The sequence below is a fragment of the Pan paniscus genome, chromosome 4 (assembly GCF_029289425.2).
Source record: "Pan paniscus chromosome 4, NHGRI_mPanPan1-v2.0_pri, whole genome shotgun sequence".
Taxonomy (NCBI): domain Eukaryota; kingdom Metazoa; phylum Chordata; class Mammalia; order Primates; family Hominidae; genus Pan; species Pan paniscus.
The window spans coordinates 131,036,628-131,048,881 of NC_073253.2; the positions used below are offsets into that span (position 1 = coordinate 131,036,628).

The following is a 12,254-nucleotide window of genomic DNA, read 5'->3' on the forward strand; positions in this document are numbered from 1 at the left end:
ATGAGTAATCTTCTATGATATGGATAATATTACATGGTGTACACCCCCTGTGATATTAGGAGTAATTTCTCGAGGATATATTATGCATAATATCACAGGGGTTTACACACACATGGTGTACACACCCCTATGATATTACCAGTAATGTCTTGAGGATATATTATGCATAATATCACTGGGGGTGTACATACATATGGTGTACACCTGCTATGATATTAGCAATAATTGCTCAAGGATATATTATGCATAATATCACAGGGGGTGTACAGAAACAGGTATACTCCTTCTGTGATATTAGCAGTAATGTCTTGAGGATATTTTATGCATAATATGTGTATACCCACTGTGATATTACCAGTAATGTCTTGAGGGTATATTATGCATAATATCACAGGGTGTACACCCACGGTGATTCTAACAGTAATATCTTGAGAAATTATGCATAATAACAGAGAGTTACCCGCACTATGATAGTAGCAGTAATATCTCGAGGACGTTATGCTTAGTATCACGGGCTGTACACACAGAGCGCAAACCCATGGTGTTATTAGCTGTAATATCTCAAGGAAATTATTCCTAATATCATGGGGTATACACACAGGTTGCACACTTAGGGTGATATTAGCAGTAATATCTAGAGGACATTAAGCCTAATATCGTGGGGTGTACTGACAAGGTGTGCATCTTTGGTGACATGAGCAGTAATATCTCAAGAATATTATGCCTGATATAACAGGGTGTACACACAGGGTGCACACCCACGGTGATATTCGCAGTCATATCTCGAGGATATTATGCCTAATATTACAGGGTGTACACACAGGATGTACATCCACTATGATATTAGCAGTGAGAATATTATGCACAATATCACAGTGGTTGTACACCCTGTGTGTACACCCTGTAATATTAGCAGTGTGATACCACACTGTGATATTAGCAGTCATATCTCGAGGACATTATTATGCATGGCATCACGTGTACACCCACTGTGATATTAGCAGTCTTATGTCAGTGATATTCTTATGCATGATATCTCAGGGTGTACATGCCAGTTGTATACCCATCATATTTCGAGGATATTTTTATGCATGATATCACAGGGTGTACGCACAGGCTGTACACCCACTGTTACACCAGCAGCCATATTTTGAGGATATTATTAATCGGGATATCACAGGGTGTACACCCACTGTGACAGTGGCAGTCATGTCTCAAGGATATTATGCAGGACAGCACAGGGTGTACGCACAGGGTGTACCCTTACTGTGACAGTAGCAGTCATATCTCAATTATATTATGCAGGATATCACAGGGTGTACACTGTGTGTACAGTGTGTACTGTGATAGCAGCAGTCATTTCTCAAGGGTATTATTATGCAGGATATCATAGTGCGTTGACACTACATATGATATGATAAATGCCATTTGCCTGTCTACACACAGGGTTATTATTGTGATATTACTGTGTGAAATTACTGTGATATTACTGAAATATCCCTCTGATATTTATCATATTACAGTGTTGACACGGAGTGTTTATGCTGTGATATTAATGAAATATCACTCTGATGTTTATTATATCACAGTGCTTACACACTGTGATATTAATAAAATATCACTCTGATATTAATAAAATATCATTCTGATATAATATCCAATGATTACACACTATGATATGAATGAAATATCACTATGATGTTAATATCACAGTGTGTACACACTGTGATTTCAATGAAATATCACTCTGATATTTATAATATCCAGTGTTTATACAGCATGATATTAATGAAACATTGCCCTGATATTTATAATATTCATTGTTTACACACTGTGATATTAATGAAATATCACTCTGGCATTTATAATATCGAGTGTTTATACACTGTGATATTAGTGAAATATCACTCTGGCATTTATAAGATCCAGTGTTTACACACTGTGATATTAATAAAATATTGCTCTGACATTTATAGTGTCCAGTGTTTATACACTGTGATAATATTGAAATATTGGTCTGACATTTATAATATCCAGTGCTTACATACCAAGATATTAATGAAATATCCCTCTTCTATTTATAATATCCAGTGTTTACACACTGTGATATTAATGAAATATTGCTCTGATATTGATAATATCCAGTGTTTACACACTGTGATATTAAGGAAATATTGCAGTGATATTTATAATATCCAGTGTTTATACACAGTGCTTACACACTGTGATATTAATGAAATATTGCAGCGTTATTTATGATACCCAGTGTTTACACACTGTGATATTAATGAAATATCGCTCTGATATTGATAATATCCAGTTACACACTGTGATATTAATGAAATATCACTCTGATACTTATAATAGCCAGTGTTCACGCACAGTGTTTACACCTTGTGATATTAATGAAATGTCGCTGTAATAGTTATCATATTTAGTGTCAATGCACTATGGTATTAATGAAATATCACTGTGGTATTCATCATATCTAATGTCAAAACAGTATGGTATTAATGAAACATCACTGTGATAGTCATCATATCTAGTGTCAATGCACTGTGGTATTAAGTAAATATTGCTGTGATACTTATATCATATCTAGTGTTGATGCGCTATGGTATTAATGAAATATCACTGTGGTATTTATCATATCTAATGTCAACACACTATGGTGTTAATGAAATATCGCTGTGATATTTACCATATGTAGCGTCAACGCACTATGGTATTAATGAAATATCGCTGTGATATTATATCTAATGACAACGAACTATAGTATTAAATATTGCTGTGGTATTTCTTATATCTAGTGTCAACGCACTATCTTATTAAGGAAATATCGCTGCGATATATATATATGGTCATACGTAGTGTCAATGCACTATGGTATGAATGAAATATCGCTGCGACATTTATCTCATATCTAATGTCAATGCAGTGTGATATTAATGAAATATCGCTGTGATATTTATCATATCATATTTAGTGTCAACGCACTATGATAGTAATAAAATATCTCTGTGGCACTTATCATATGTAGTGTCAACGCACTATACTAATGAAATATCACTGTGCTATATATCATATCTATTGTCAACGGACATGAAATTTCACTATGATATTTATCATATAATATCTAGTGTCAATACATTATGGTATTAATGAAATGTCGCTGTGATATTTGTCATATCTAATGTCAACACACTATGGTATTAATGAAATATTGCTGTGATATTTATCATATCTAGTGTCAACACACTGATATTAATAAAATATCATCTAGATATTTATAATATCTAGTGTTAACACAAAATGATATCTATAAAATAAAGTCTACATGGTATTTATAACATCTAGTGTTAACACTATGATATTAAGAAAAATATCATCTTTGTGATATTTATAATATCTAGTGTTGACACACTATGATATTAATAAAATATCATCTATATGATATTTACAATACCTAGTGATAACACACTATAATATTAGCAAAATATCGACCTGGTGTGGTGGCTCATGCCTGTGATCCCAGGCCAAGGTGGGTGGATCACCTGGGGTCAGGAATTTGAGACCAGCCTGGCCAACATGGTGAAACCCCATCTCTACTAAAAATACAACAATTATCTGGGCGTGGTGGTGCGTGCCTGTAATCCCAGCTACTCGGGAGGCTGAGGCATGAGAATCACTTGAACCCAGGAGGTGAAGGTTGCAGTGAGCTGAGATTATGCCATTGCACTCCAGCCTGGGCAAAAAGAGTGAAACTCCGTCTCAAAACAAAAAATTATCTGTATGATACCTATAATATGTAGTGTTAACACACCATAATATTAATAGAATATCATCTAGATGATTATTTATAATATCTAGTGTTAACACACTATGACATTAATAAAATATCATCTAGATGATATTTATAATATCTAGTGGTAACACATTGTTAGCACACTATATTAATAAAATATCTAAATGATATTTATAATATGTAGTGTTAACACACTGTGATAGTAATAAAATATCATGTAGATGATATTTATAATATCTAGTGTTAACACACTATGATGTTAATAAAATATCATCTATATAATATTTACAATATCTAGTATTAACACTATAATATTAATAAAATATCTATATGATATTTATGATATCTAGTGTTAACACTATGATATTTATAAAATATCATGAGATATTTATAATATCTAATTTTAACACAGTGTTAACACACCATGATATGAATGATATGAATAAAATATCTTTATAGAATTTATGTCTAGTGTTAACACATTATATTAATGTCATCTATATTATATTCAAAATGTCTTGTGTTAACACACTATAATATTAATAAAATATCACCTATATGATATTTATAATGTCTAGTGTTAACACACTATGATATTAATAAAATATCATCTTTATGGTATTTATAATGTCTAGTGTTAACACACAATATTAATAAAATATCATCTATATGATATTTATAATGTCTACTGTTAACACACTATGATATTGATAAAATATCTATATATTTATAATGTCTAGTGTTAACACACAGTGTTATTACTATATTAATAAAATATCATCTAGATGATATTAATAAAATATCTAGATATTAATAAAATCATCTAGATGATATTTATAATGTCTAGTGTTATCACACTATGATATTAATAAAATATCATCTAGATGATATTTATACTGTCTAGTGTTAATTCACTACAATATTAATAAAGTATATCTAGATTATATTTATAATGTGTTATTACACAGTATTAACACAGTAAGCTATCAATAAAATATCTGTATGAAATTTATAATATCTAGTGTTAACTCACTATGCTATTAATAAAATATTATCTAGATGATATTTATAATGTGTAGGGTTACACAGTGTTACACTATATTAATAAAATATCTACATGATATTTATACTGTCTAGTTTTAACACACTATGATATTAATAGAATATCATCTAGATAATGCTTATACTGTCTAGTGTAACACAATGATATTTATAGAATATCATCTCTATGATATTTATAATATCTCTAGTGTTAACACACGATGATATTAATAGAATATCATCTGTGTATTTAGAAAATCTCTGGTATTGTTAACACATGATGATATTAATAGAATATCATCTCTATAATATTTGTAATATTTCCAGTGTTGTTAGCACACAATGATGATATTAGTAGAATATCATCTCTATGATATTTATAATATCACTAGAGTTGTTAATACACAATAATGATATTAATAGAATATCTCTATGATATTTATAATATCCCTAGTGTTTTTAACACATTATGATATTAATAGGATATCATCTCTATGATACCTGTAATATCTCCAGTGTTAACACACTGTGGTATTAATAGAATATCATCTCTATGATATCTACAATATCTCTAGTGTTAACATACTGTGATATTAATAGAATATTATCTATGACATCTATAACATCTCTAGTTTTAATATACTGAGATATTAATAGAATATGATCTCTATGATATCTTTATTATCTCTAGTGTTAACACACTATGATATTAATAGAATATGATCTTTGTGATATCTATAATACCTCTAGTGTTAACACACTATATTAATAGAATATCATGTATTTGAATAATATCTAGTGTTAACACACTATTATATTAATATGATATCATCTATGCTATGAATAATATGTAGTGTTAACACACTATGATATTAATAGAATATCATCTATGCTATGAATAATATCTAGTGTTAACACACTATGATATTAATAGAATATTTTCTATGCTATAAATAATACCAAGCGTTAACACATTGACGTTAATATATCATCTGTGCTATGAATAATGTCTAGTGTTAACACATTATGATATTAATAGAATATTATCTATGCTATAAATAATATTAAGTGTTAACACATTATGATATTAATAGAATATTTATGCTATAAATAATATCAAGCATTAATGCATTGTGATATTAATAGAATATCATCTATGGTATGAATAATATCAAGTGTTGACACACTATAATATTAATAGAATATCATCTATGCTATGAATAATATCTAGTGTTAACACACAATAATATTAATAAAATATCATCTATGATATGGATAATATCATTTTGTGTTAACACATCCATGATATGAATATATCATCTATGATATGAACATATCATCTAGTGTTAACACACTATGATATGAAGAATATCATTTATGATATCTATGTATGTATATATATATGAAATAAATCATTAATACCATACAAACCATTTTCCACATAACAAATGCTCTTGGAGACCATACCACTTCGAGTTATAAACATCTCTTCCTTTTTGGTAGCTGTGTAGTACTCCATGGTACGGATGTACCATTATTTATTTGACCATTCTCTATGGCTGAACATTTGAGTTGTTCCCTGACTTCTACTACAAGCATTGGTGCAATAAATATCTTTTCTCGTGCAATTTCTTTAAGTCAAGTTTATTGAGGTACAATGTTCATGCAGTGAAATTCTTCTTCAGCACACAGTTACTGAGTCCTGAATAAGTCATACAGGCATGCCCCTACTCACAGCCAAGATTAGAGCATTTCCATCACCCCAGGGAGTCTTCTTGTCCCTTCCCGTTGCCACCAATAGGGCCCTTGGTCCTCACAAATGCCACATAAAAGGAATCATATAAGATGCAGTCCTTTGAATCTAGTACTCTCACTTAGCATAATGCTAAAAGCAAATATCCTTCCATATACGCATCTGGGCATATGTGAGAACTTCAGAAGAAGCTGTGGGATTGAAGAGCATGTGTATTTTTTACTTGTTATATATCATCTTTTTTTTTTTTTTTTTTTTTGAGACAGAGTCTCACTCTGTCACCCAGGCTGGAGTGCAATGGCACGATCTCGGCTCACTGCAACCTCCGCCTCCCAGGTTCAAGTGATTCTCCTGCCTCAGCCTCCTGAGTAGCTGGGACTATAGGCATACACCACCACGTCCAGCTAATTTTTGTATTTTTTGTAGAGATGGGGATATCACCACGTTGGCCAGGCTTGTGTCAAAATCTTGGCCTCAAGTGATCCACCACCCTCAGGCTTCCAAAGTGCTGGGATTACAGCTGTGAGCCACCGCGCCCGGCCCCTGTTATTATATCATCTTGATGATTTCTCACTCCTACAGACCTCTTGTTATACACTTTATTACTATGTACTTTTTACATAGTGCATATATTCCTGTTATAGTTACATAGTGCATATATTCCTGTTCTAAGGGTCTCTGTGGGGAGCACACAGGGTTTTCCTTGAGCCCTGGCTCAGATGCCAACAGATCCCACTCAGGTGTGGCAGCTTCTGCCTGTTTGACTTCGTTGGGATCCCGGTGGTCTGGGTGTTGGGGAGCTCAGGCGTGAACACCAAGGCCAGAAAGGGGCTCCCCAAGATTCCCCCAAATTGATGCCAGTTACAGGGCTGCTGTGGAGGGGAAGGCAGAGCCTTAGCAAAACACAGCAAGAGGCCAAAAAAATGCCCCTTGGTGATTTTCAGAGTGGACTGCTCTCTGCAGGCTGGAAGTGTCTGGGACCTCGCTCAGCTGGGCTCCAGGTCAGCTGCTGGAGTGATTTGGCGAGTTGAGTGAGGATAGATGCCATGAAAGTCTGCCATCCACAGAGCGAAACTAAGTCACCTGGGAAATTGAGCCGATTGTCGGCCACTTGGGGCTTTTGCCTGATTTTCCTAAGCAAGGTGGGGCTTCTTGAAGGAAAGAATTAATCTCGAATTTCTGATATTTGACTTTGGATATTTAACATATGTAGATAAAATATGATCTCTACTTCCATGTGTGTACGTGTGTATAACCCATGTGCATTTTTCCCTGGTGTAAAGAAAAATAAGAACCTATGTCAAGAGTACAACAGTAAAGCAGAGTGCAGTCTGCAAGGTGTAGTATTTTTGTTTGGAAAGTGACATTTTTAGTTCCTCCATGAAATCTTTTACTGATTCCAAATAATGTATTTAACATTGACCAGGTATGGTGGCTCATTCCTGTAATTCCAACACTTTGGGAGACCAAGGAGTGGAGGATCGCTTGAGCCCAGGAGTTCCAGACCAGCCTGAGCAACATGGTGAGACCCCCCATCTCTAAAAATAAAAATAAAAGTTAATTAGCCGGGCATGGTGGTGCGCCTGTAGTCCCAGATATTCAGGAGGCTGAGGTGAGAGGATCACTTGAGCCCAGGAGGTTGAGGCTGCAATGAGCCATTATCTCACCACTGAACCCCAGCCTGGATGACAGACCAAGACCCAACAGGATGAGGGAGGGATAGCATTAGGAGATATACCTAATGTAAAGCACGAGTTAATGGGTGCAGCACACCAACATGGCACATGTATACATATGTAACAAACCTGCATGTTGTGCACATGTACCCTAGAACTTAAAGTATAATTAAATATATATATATATATAAAGAAAGAAAAAGAAAACTGAATTCTATTCTCCTTTTATTTGTTAATTGTTACAAAACCATAAAACTAACCAAAAATGTAACTGTTACTGAAAATGTTGTACAGTAGAGGAAAGTGTTTAAAAAAATGATCTACTCCAATGCAAATACCCTGGCTCCACCACACCACTGCTTAGAGGCCTCTCGTCCATCACCAGAAGATTGTTTTCAATCTCTCTTAAACCGTATTCATGGGAAACACATTCTCTTTCTGAAATGCCAGATGGCTGGCAGAATCCTACCCTGTGTGGGCAGTGGAGGAGGAGGGTTGGTGAGATGGAAGAGGTGAGACCTCACTGTCCCCAGGAGCAGGATTCCAGATCCTGCGCCCCCCACTTGGCCTCCCACACTTTGGATGCTCCAGGCCAAGGTTGCTGGGCCATTTTCCTGCCATCACTGCCTGGAACCTGCCCAGATTGTTTTAAGACAGCTGCTTGAGCTCCGTGGGCTGGAAAGGGACCGTGCTGCATCTGTGAACCTGATATGAAACCCATCTGTCTGCCGAAGGAACGCATTGGAGACCGTCTTAGGTGACAGCTGGCACAGCACTGTCCGACAGAAGTTTCTGTAGAAATGTGCTGTTCTGTAGAAATGTACTGTTCTGTGCAGCCACATGTGGCTACTGAGCACTTGAAATGTGGTTAGCCAACTCTTAATTGAAATTTAAATGGCTGCACGTGGCCAGTGGCTATCGTGTTGAACAGCACAGGGCTAGGAAATCTATGTGTGCTAATGTGGAATAACCATGCAGATGGATGCATGAGGTGCAGGGAGAGGCAAGGGCCCAATCTGCTGTTATTTGCTGAAAATGGGGGTGAAGGGTGGTGTTTGCAGAGGCACACATCACGCTGGAAGGACTGAGGACGGGAGAGGAGCTGGCAGAGGGCAAGAGGGAGATTTTCCAGGTGTGCTCTTGTGTACATTTTGTATTTTGAACCACGCTAATGTATTACTAATTCCAAATATTGATCTATTGAAAGATATTGCTAAATGGCTGCAGGGGAGGAGCAGAACATTGCTGGGTATTATTATAGCATATGGGTATATTATATGCTATATGGGTATATTATAGTATATAATATGTGTCTTGGGTCAGGGGATGTGTCCACAGTGAGTGTGCGGGTAACTATGAAAGAATGGGAGTGTGAATGTGAGTGCAGGAGTGTTGAGTATATAAGAACGGGAGTGAGAAGGAGTGTGTGCGTGTGTAAGTTGAATATGAGTGTGTGCATATGCAAATACAAATTGAGCATGTGTGTAGGTTAGAGGATGGGTGTGTGAGAGCATAGTGTGAATGTGTATAAATGTGAGTGTGGATGTGTGAGTTTGTAAAAGAATCAGTGGGAGAACTGCAGTGTGTGAGTGTGAGAAACAGCAAATGTGAGTGTGTGAATGTGTGTGTGGCTGAGTATGGGTGTGAGTAGGGGTAAGTGTGTGTGTGTGACAGTGTAAGAGTATGTGTGTGCATGTGTATATGTGAACGTGAGAGAGTTTGAGTTCTGTGTGTGAGAGAGTGAACCTGGAGGGGCGTGAGGCTGTGTGTCAGTGTGGGTGAATATGTGTGTGCATTGTGTGTGAGATCAGGCATGGGAGTCATCCAGGAAGAAAAAGACAGTTGAAACACAAACCCTGACCGTGGAGAGCTCACAGCCTGGCATGGGAGGAGGACGGGAAATCCCTCAGTGAGAACCACACAATAGGATGGTGGAAATTTAATTTGCTGGCATTTGACTCAGGGGGCTGGCTGTCCTTGGAGAAATGCTTCCTAAGGGCCTGGCATACAAGGTGGTAGCAGCAGCAATGGCATCTGTTAGGTTTTGAGCCCCTGCCATGGCAGAGCCTCCTGAGTTGAGAACTTCATGGTGTCATCCCCCTGCCATGTCTACCCACAGCCCCAGCTCAGGACCTGCCCGTAGTGGGCACCCAGCACCCTCCAGCCAGCCCAGGAGCAGCTACACAGCCTCACTTGTCCCTGTTTACCCAGCCCCAGATCCCGCAAGCGCTGGAGGCAACGTGATATTCTATGGAGGAGGAGGAGGGGAAGAAAGAGGGAATCCCTCGAGGAGGGGAAGAAAGAGGGAATCCCTCAGATCAAATGAGCCCTCAGCACCACTCAAGCCAACAGGTGTTCCACTGGCCCACCTTATGGCAGGCAGGAAACTTGTCTAAACTTTGTCTTTCTCAAAGCCAAAATTTGTGACTGGAGGTGGCTCCAAGCAGTGCTTAGGAAACCGGAGAAATAGGAACACACACACATACACACACACACACACACACGAGAGAGAGACAGAGAAAACCCAGAAAGAACCTGCTCTGCTTACAATTCAGCATCCGTCTCAATTTGTGTCACTCAATTCTATTTACTTATTTATTTTTTTGAGACAGATTCTCGCTCTGCCGCCCAGGCTGAGTGCAGTGGCGCGATCTCAGTTCACTGCAACTTCCGTCTGCCGGGTTCAAGCAATTCTCCTGCCTCAGCCTCCCGAGTGCGGGGGACAGGGTGATATTACTCCCCATATTTTGGGGGATGTGATATGGTTCATAATATCCAGGAAGAAAGAGCGTGATATTACTCCCCATATCGCAAGGGGTGTACACCCCTCTGTGATATGGTTTGTAATATCCAGGGAGGTAGAGGATGATATTTCTTTCCATGTGGCAGGGGGTGTACATCCCCCAGTGATATGGTTCCTAATATCCAGAGCAGAAGAGGGTGATGTTACTCCCCATATCGTGGGGATTTAACATGGTTCGTATTAACCACAGAAAAACATAGTAATATTACTCCCAATATCGTGGAGGGTGTACACCCCCTGTGATATGGTTCATAATATCCAGGGCAGGATAGGGTCGTATTACTCCCCATATTGCAAAGGGTGTACAGCCTCCTGTGATATGGTTCGTAATATCCAGGAGGGTGATATAACTTCCATATCGTGGGGGTTGTACACCCCACTGTGATATGGTTCATGATTCTCCAGCAAGTGAGAGGGTGATATTACTCCTAATATCACGGGGAGTGTGATATTGTTCGTAATATCCAGGGAGAAAGAGGATGATATTAATCCCCATATCTCGGGGAGTGTACACTCCCCTGTGATGTGGTTCGTAATATCCAGGGGGGGAGAGGGTGATATTACTTCCCATATCGCAGAGGGTGTACACCACCCTGTGATACAATTCATAATATCTGGGGGGGGGGAGAGTGATTTTTGTCTCCATATCACGGGGGGTGCACACCCCACCTGTGATATGGTTCATAATATCAAGGGCGAGAGAGGGTGATATTCCTCCCCATATCACGGGGGGTGTGAGATGGTTCGCAATATCCAGGGAGGGAGAGGGTAATATTACTTCCCATATCGCAGGGGGTGTATATCACACTGTGATGTGTTTCCTAATATCTAGGAGAAGAGAGAATGATAGTACTCCCCATATCACGGGATGTGTACATCTCCCTGTGATATGGTTCATAATATCCAGAAGAAAGAGGGTGACATTACTCCTCATATGGGGGTAGTGTACACCCACCCATGATATGGTTGGTAATATCCAGGGGGAGAGAGGGTGATATTACTCCCTATATCACAGAGGGGCATACACCCCTTTGTGATATGGTTCCTAATATCCAAAGGGGAGATGGTGATATTAATCCCCATATCGCGGGGTGTACACCCCTCTGTTTTATGGTTTGTAATATCCAGGATGAGAGATGGTGATATTACTCCCCATATCGCAGGGTGTGTACACCC

General features: G+C 37.8%; 1 long non-coding RNA gene across 1 annotated transcript in view; it reads left to right on the forward strand.

Annotated features, from left to right (window-relative positions):
- Positions 1-12,254, forward strand: part of LOC117980384 (uncharacterized) — a 189,945-nt gene that overhangs the window by 124,284 nt on the left and 53,407 nt on the right. Inside the window, exon 2 of the long non-coding RNA XR_008625436.2 lies at positions 8,026-8,121. This is a non-coding gene — a long non-coding RNA (uncharacterized LOC117980384). The remainder of the gene's footprint in view (positions 1-8,025; positions 8,122-12,254) is intronic.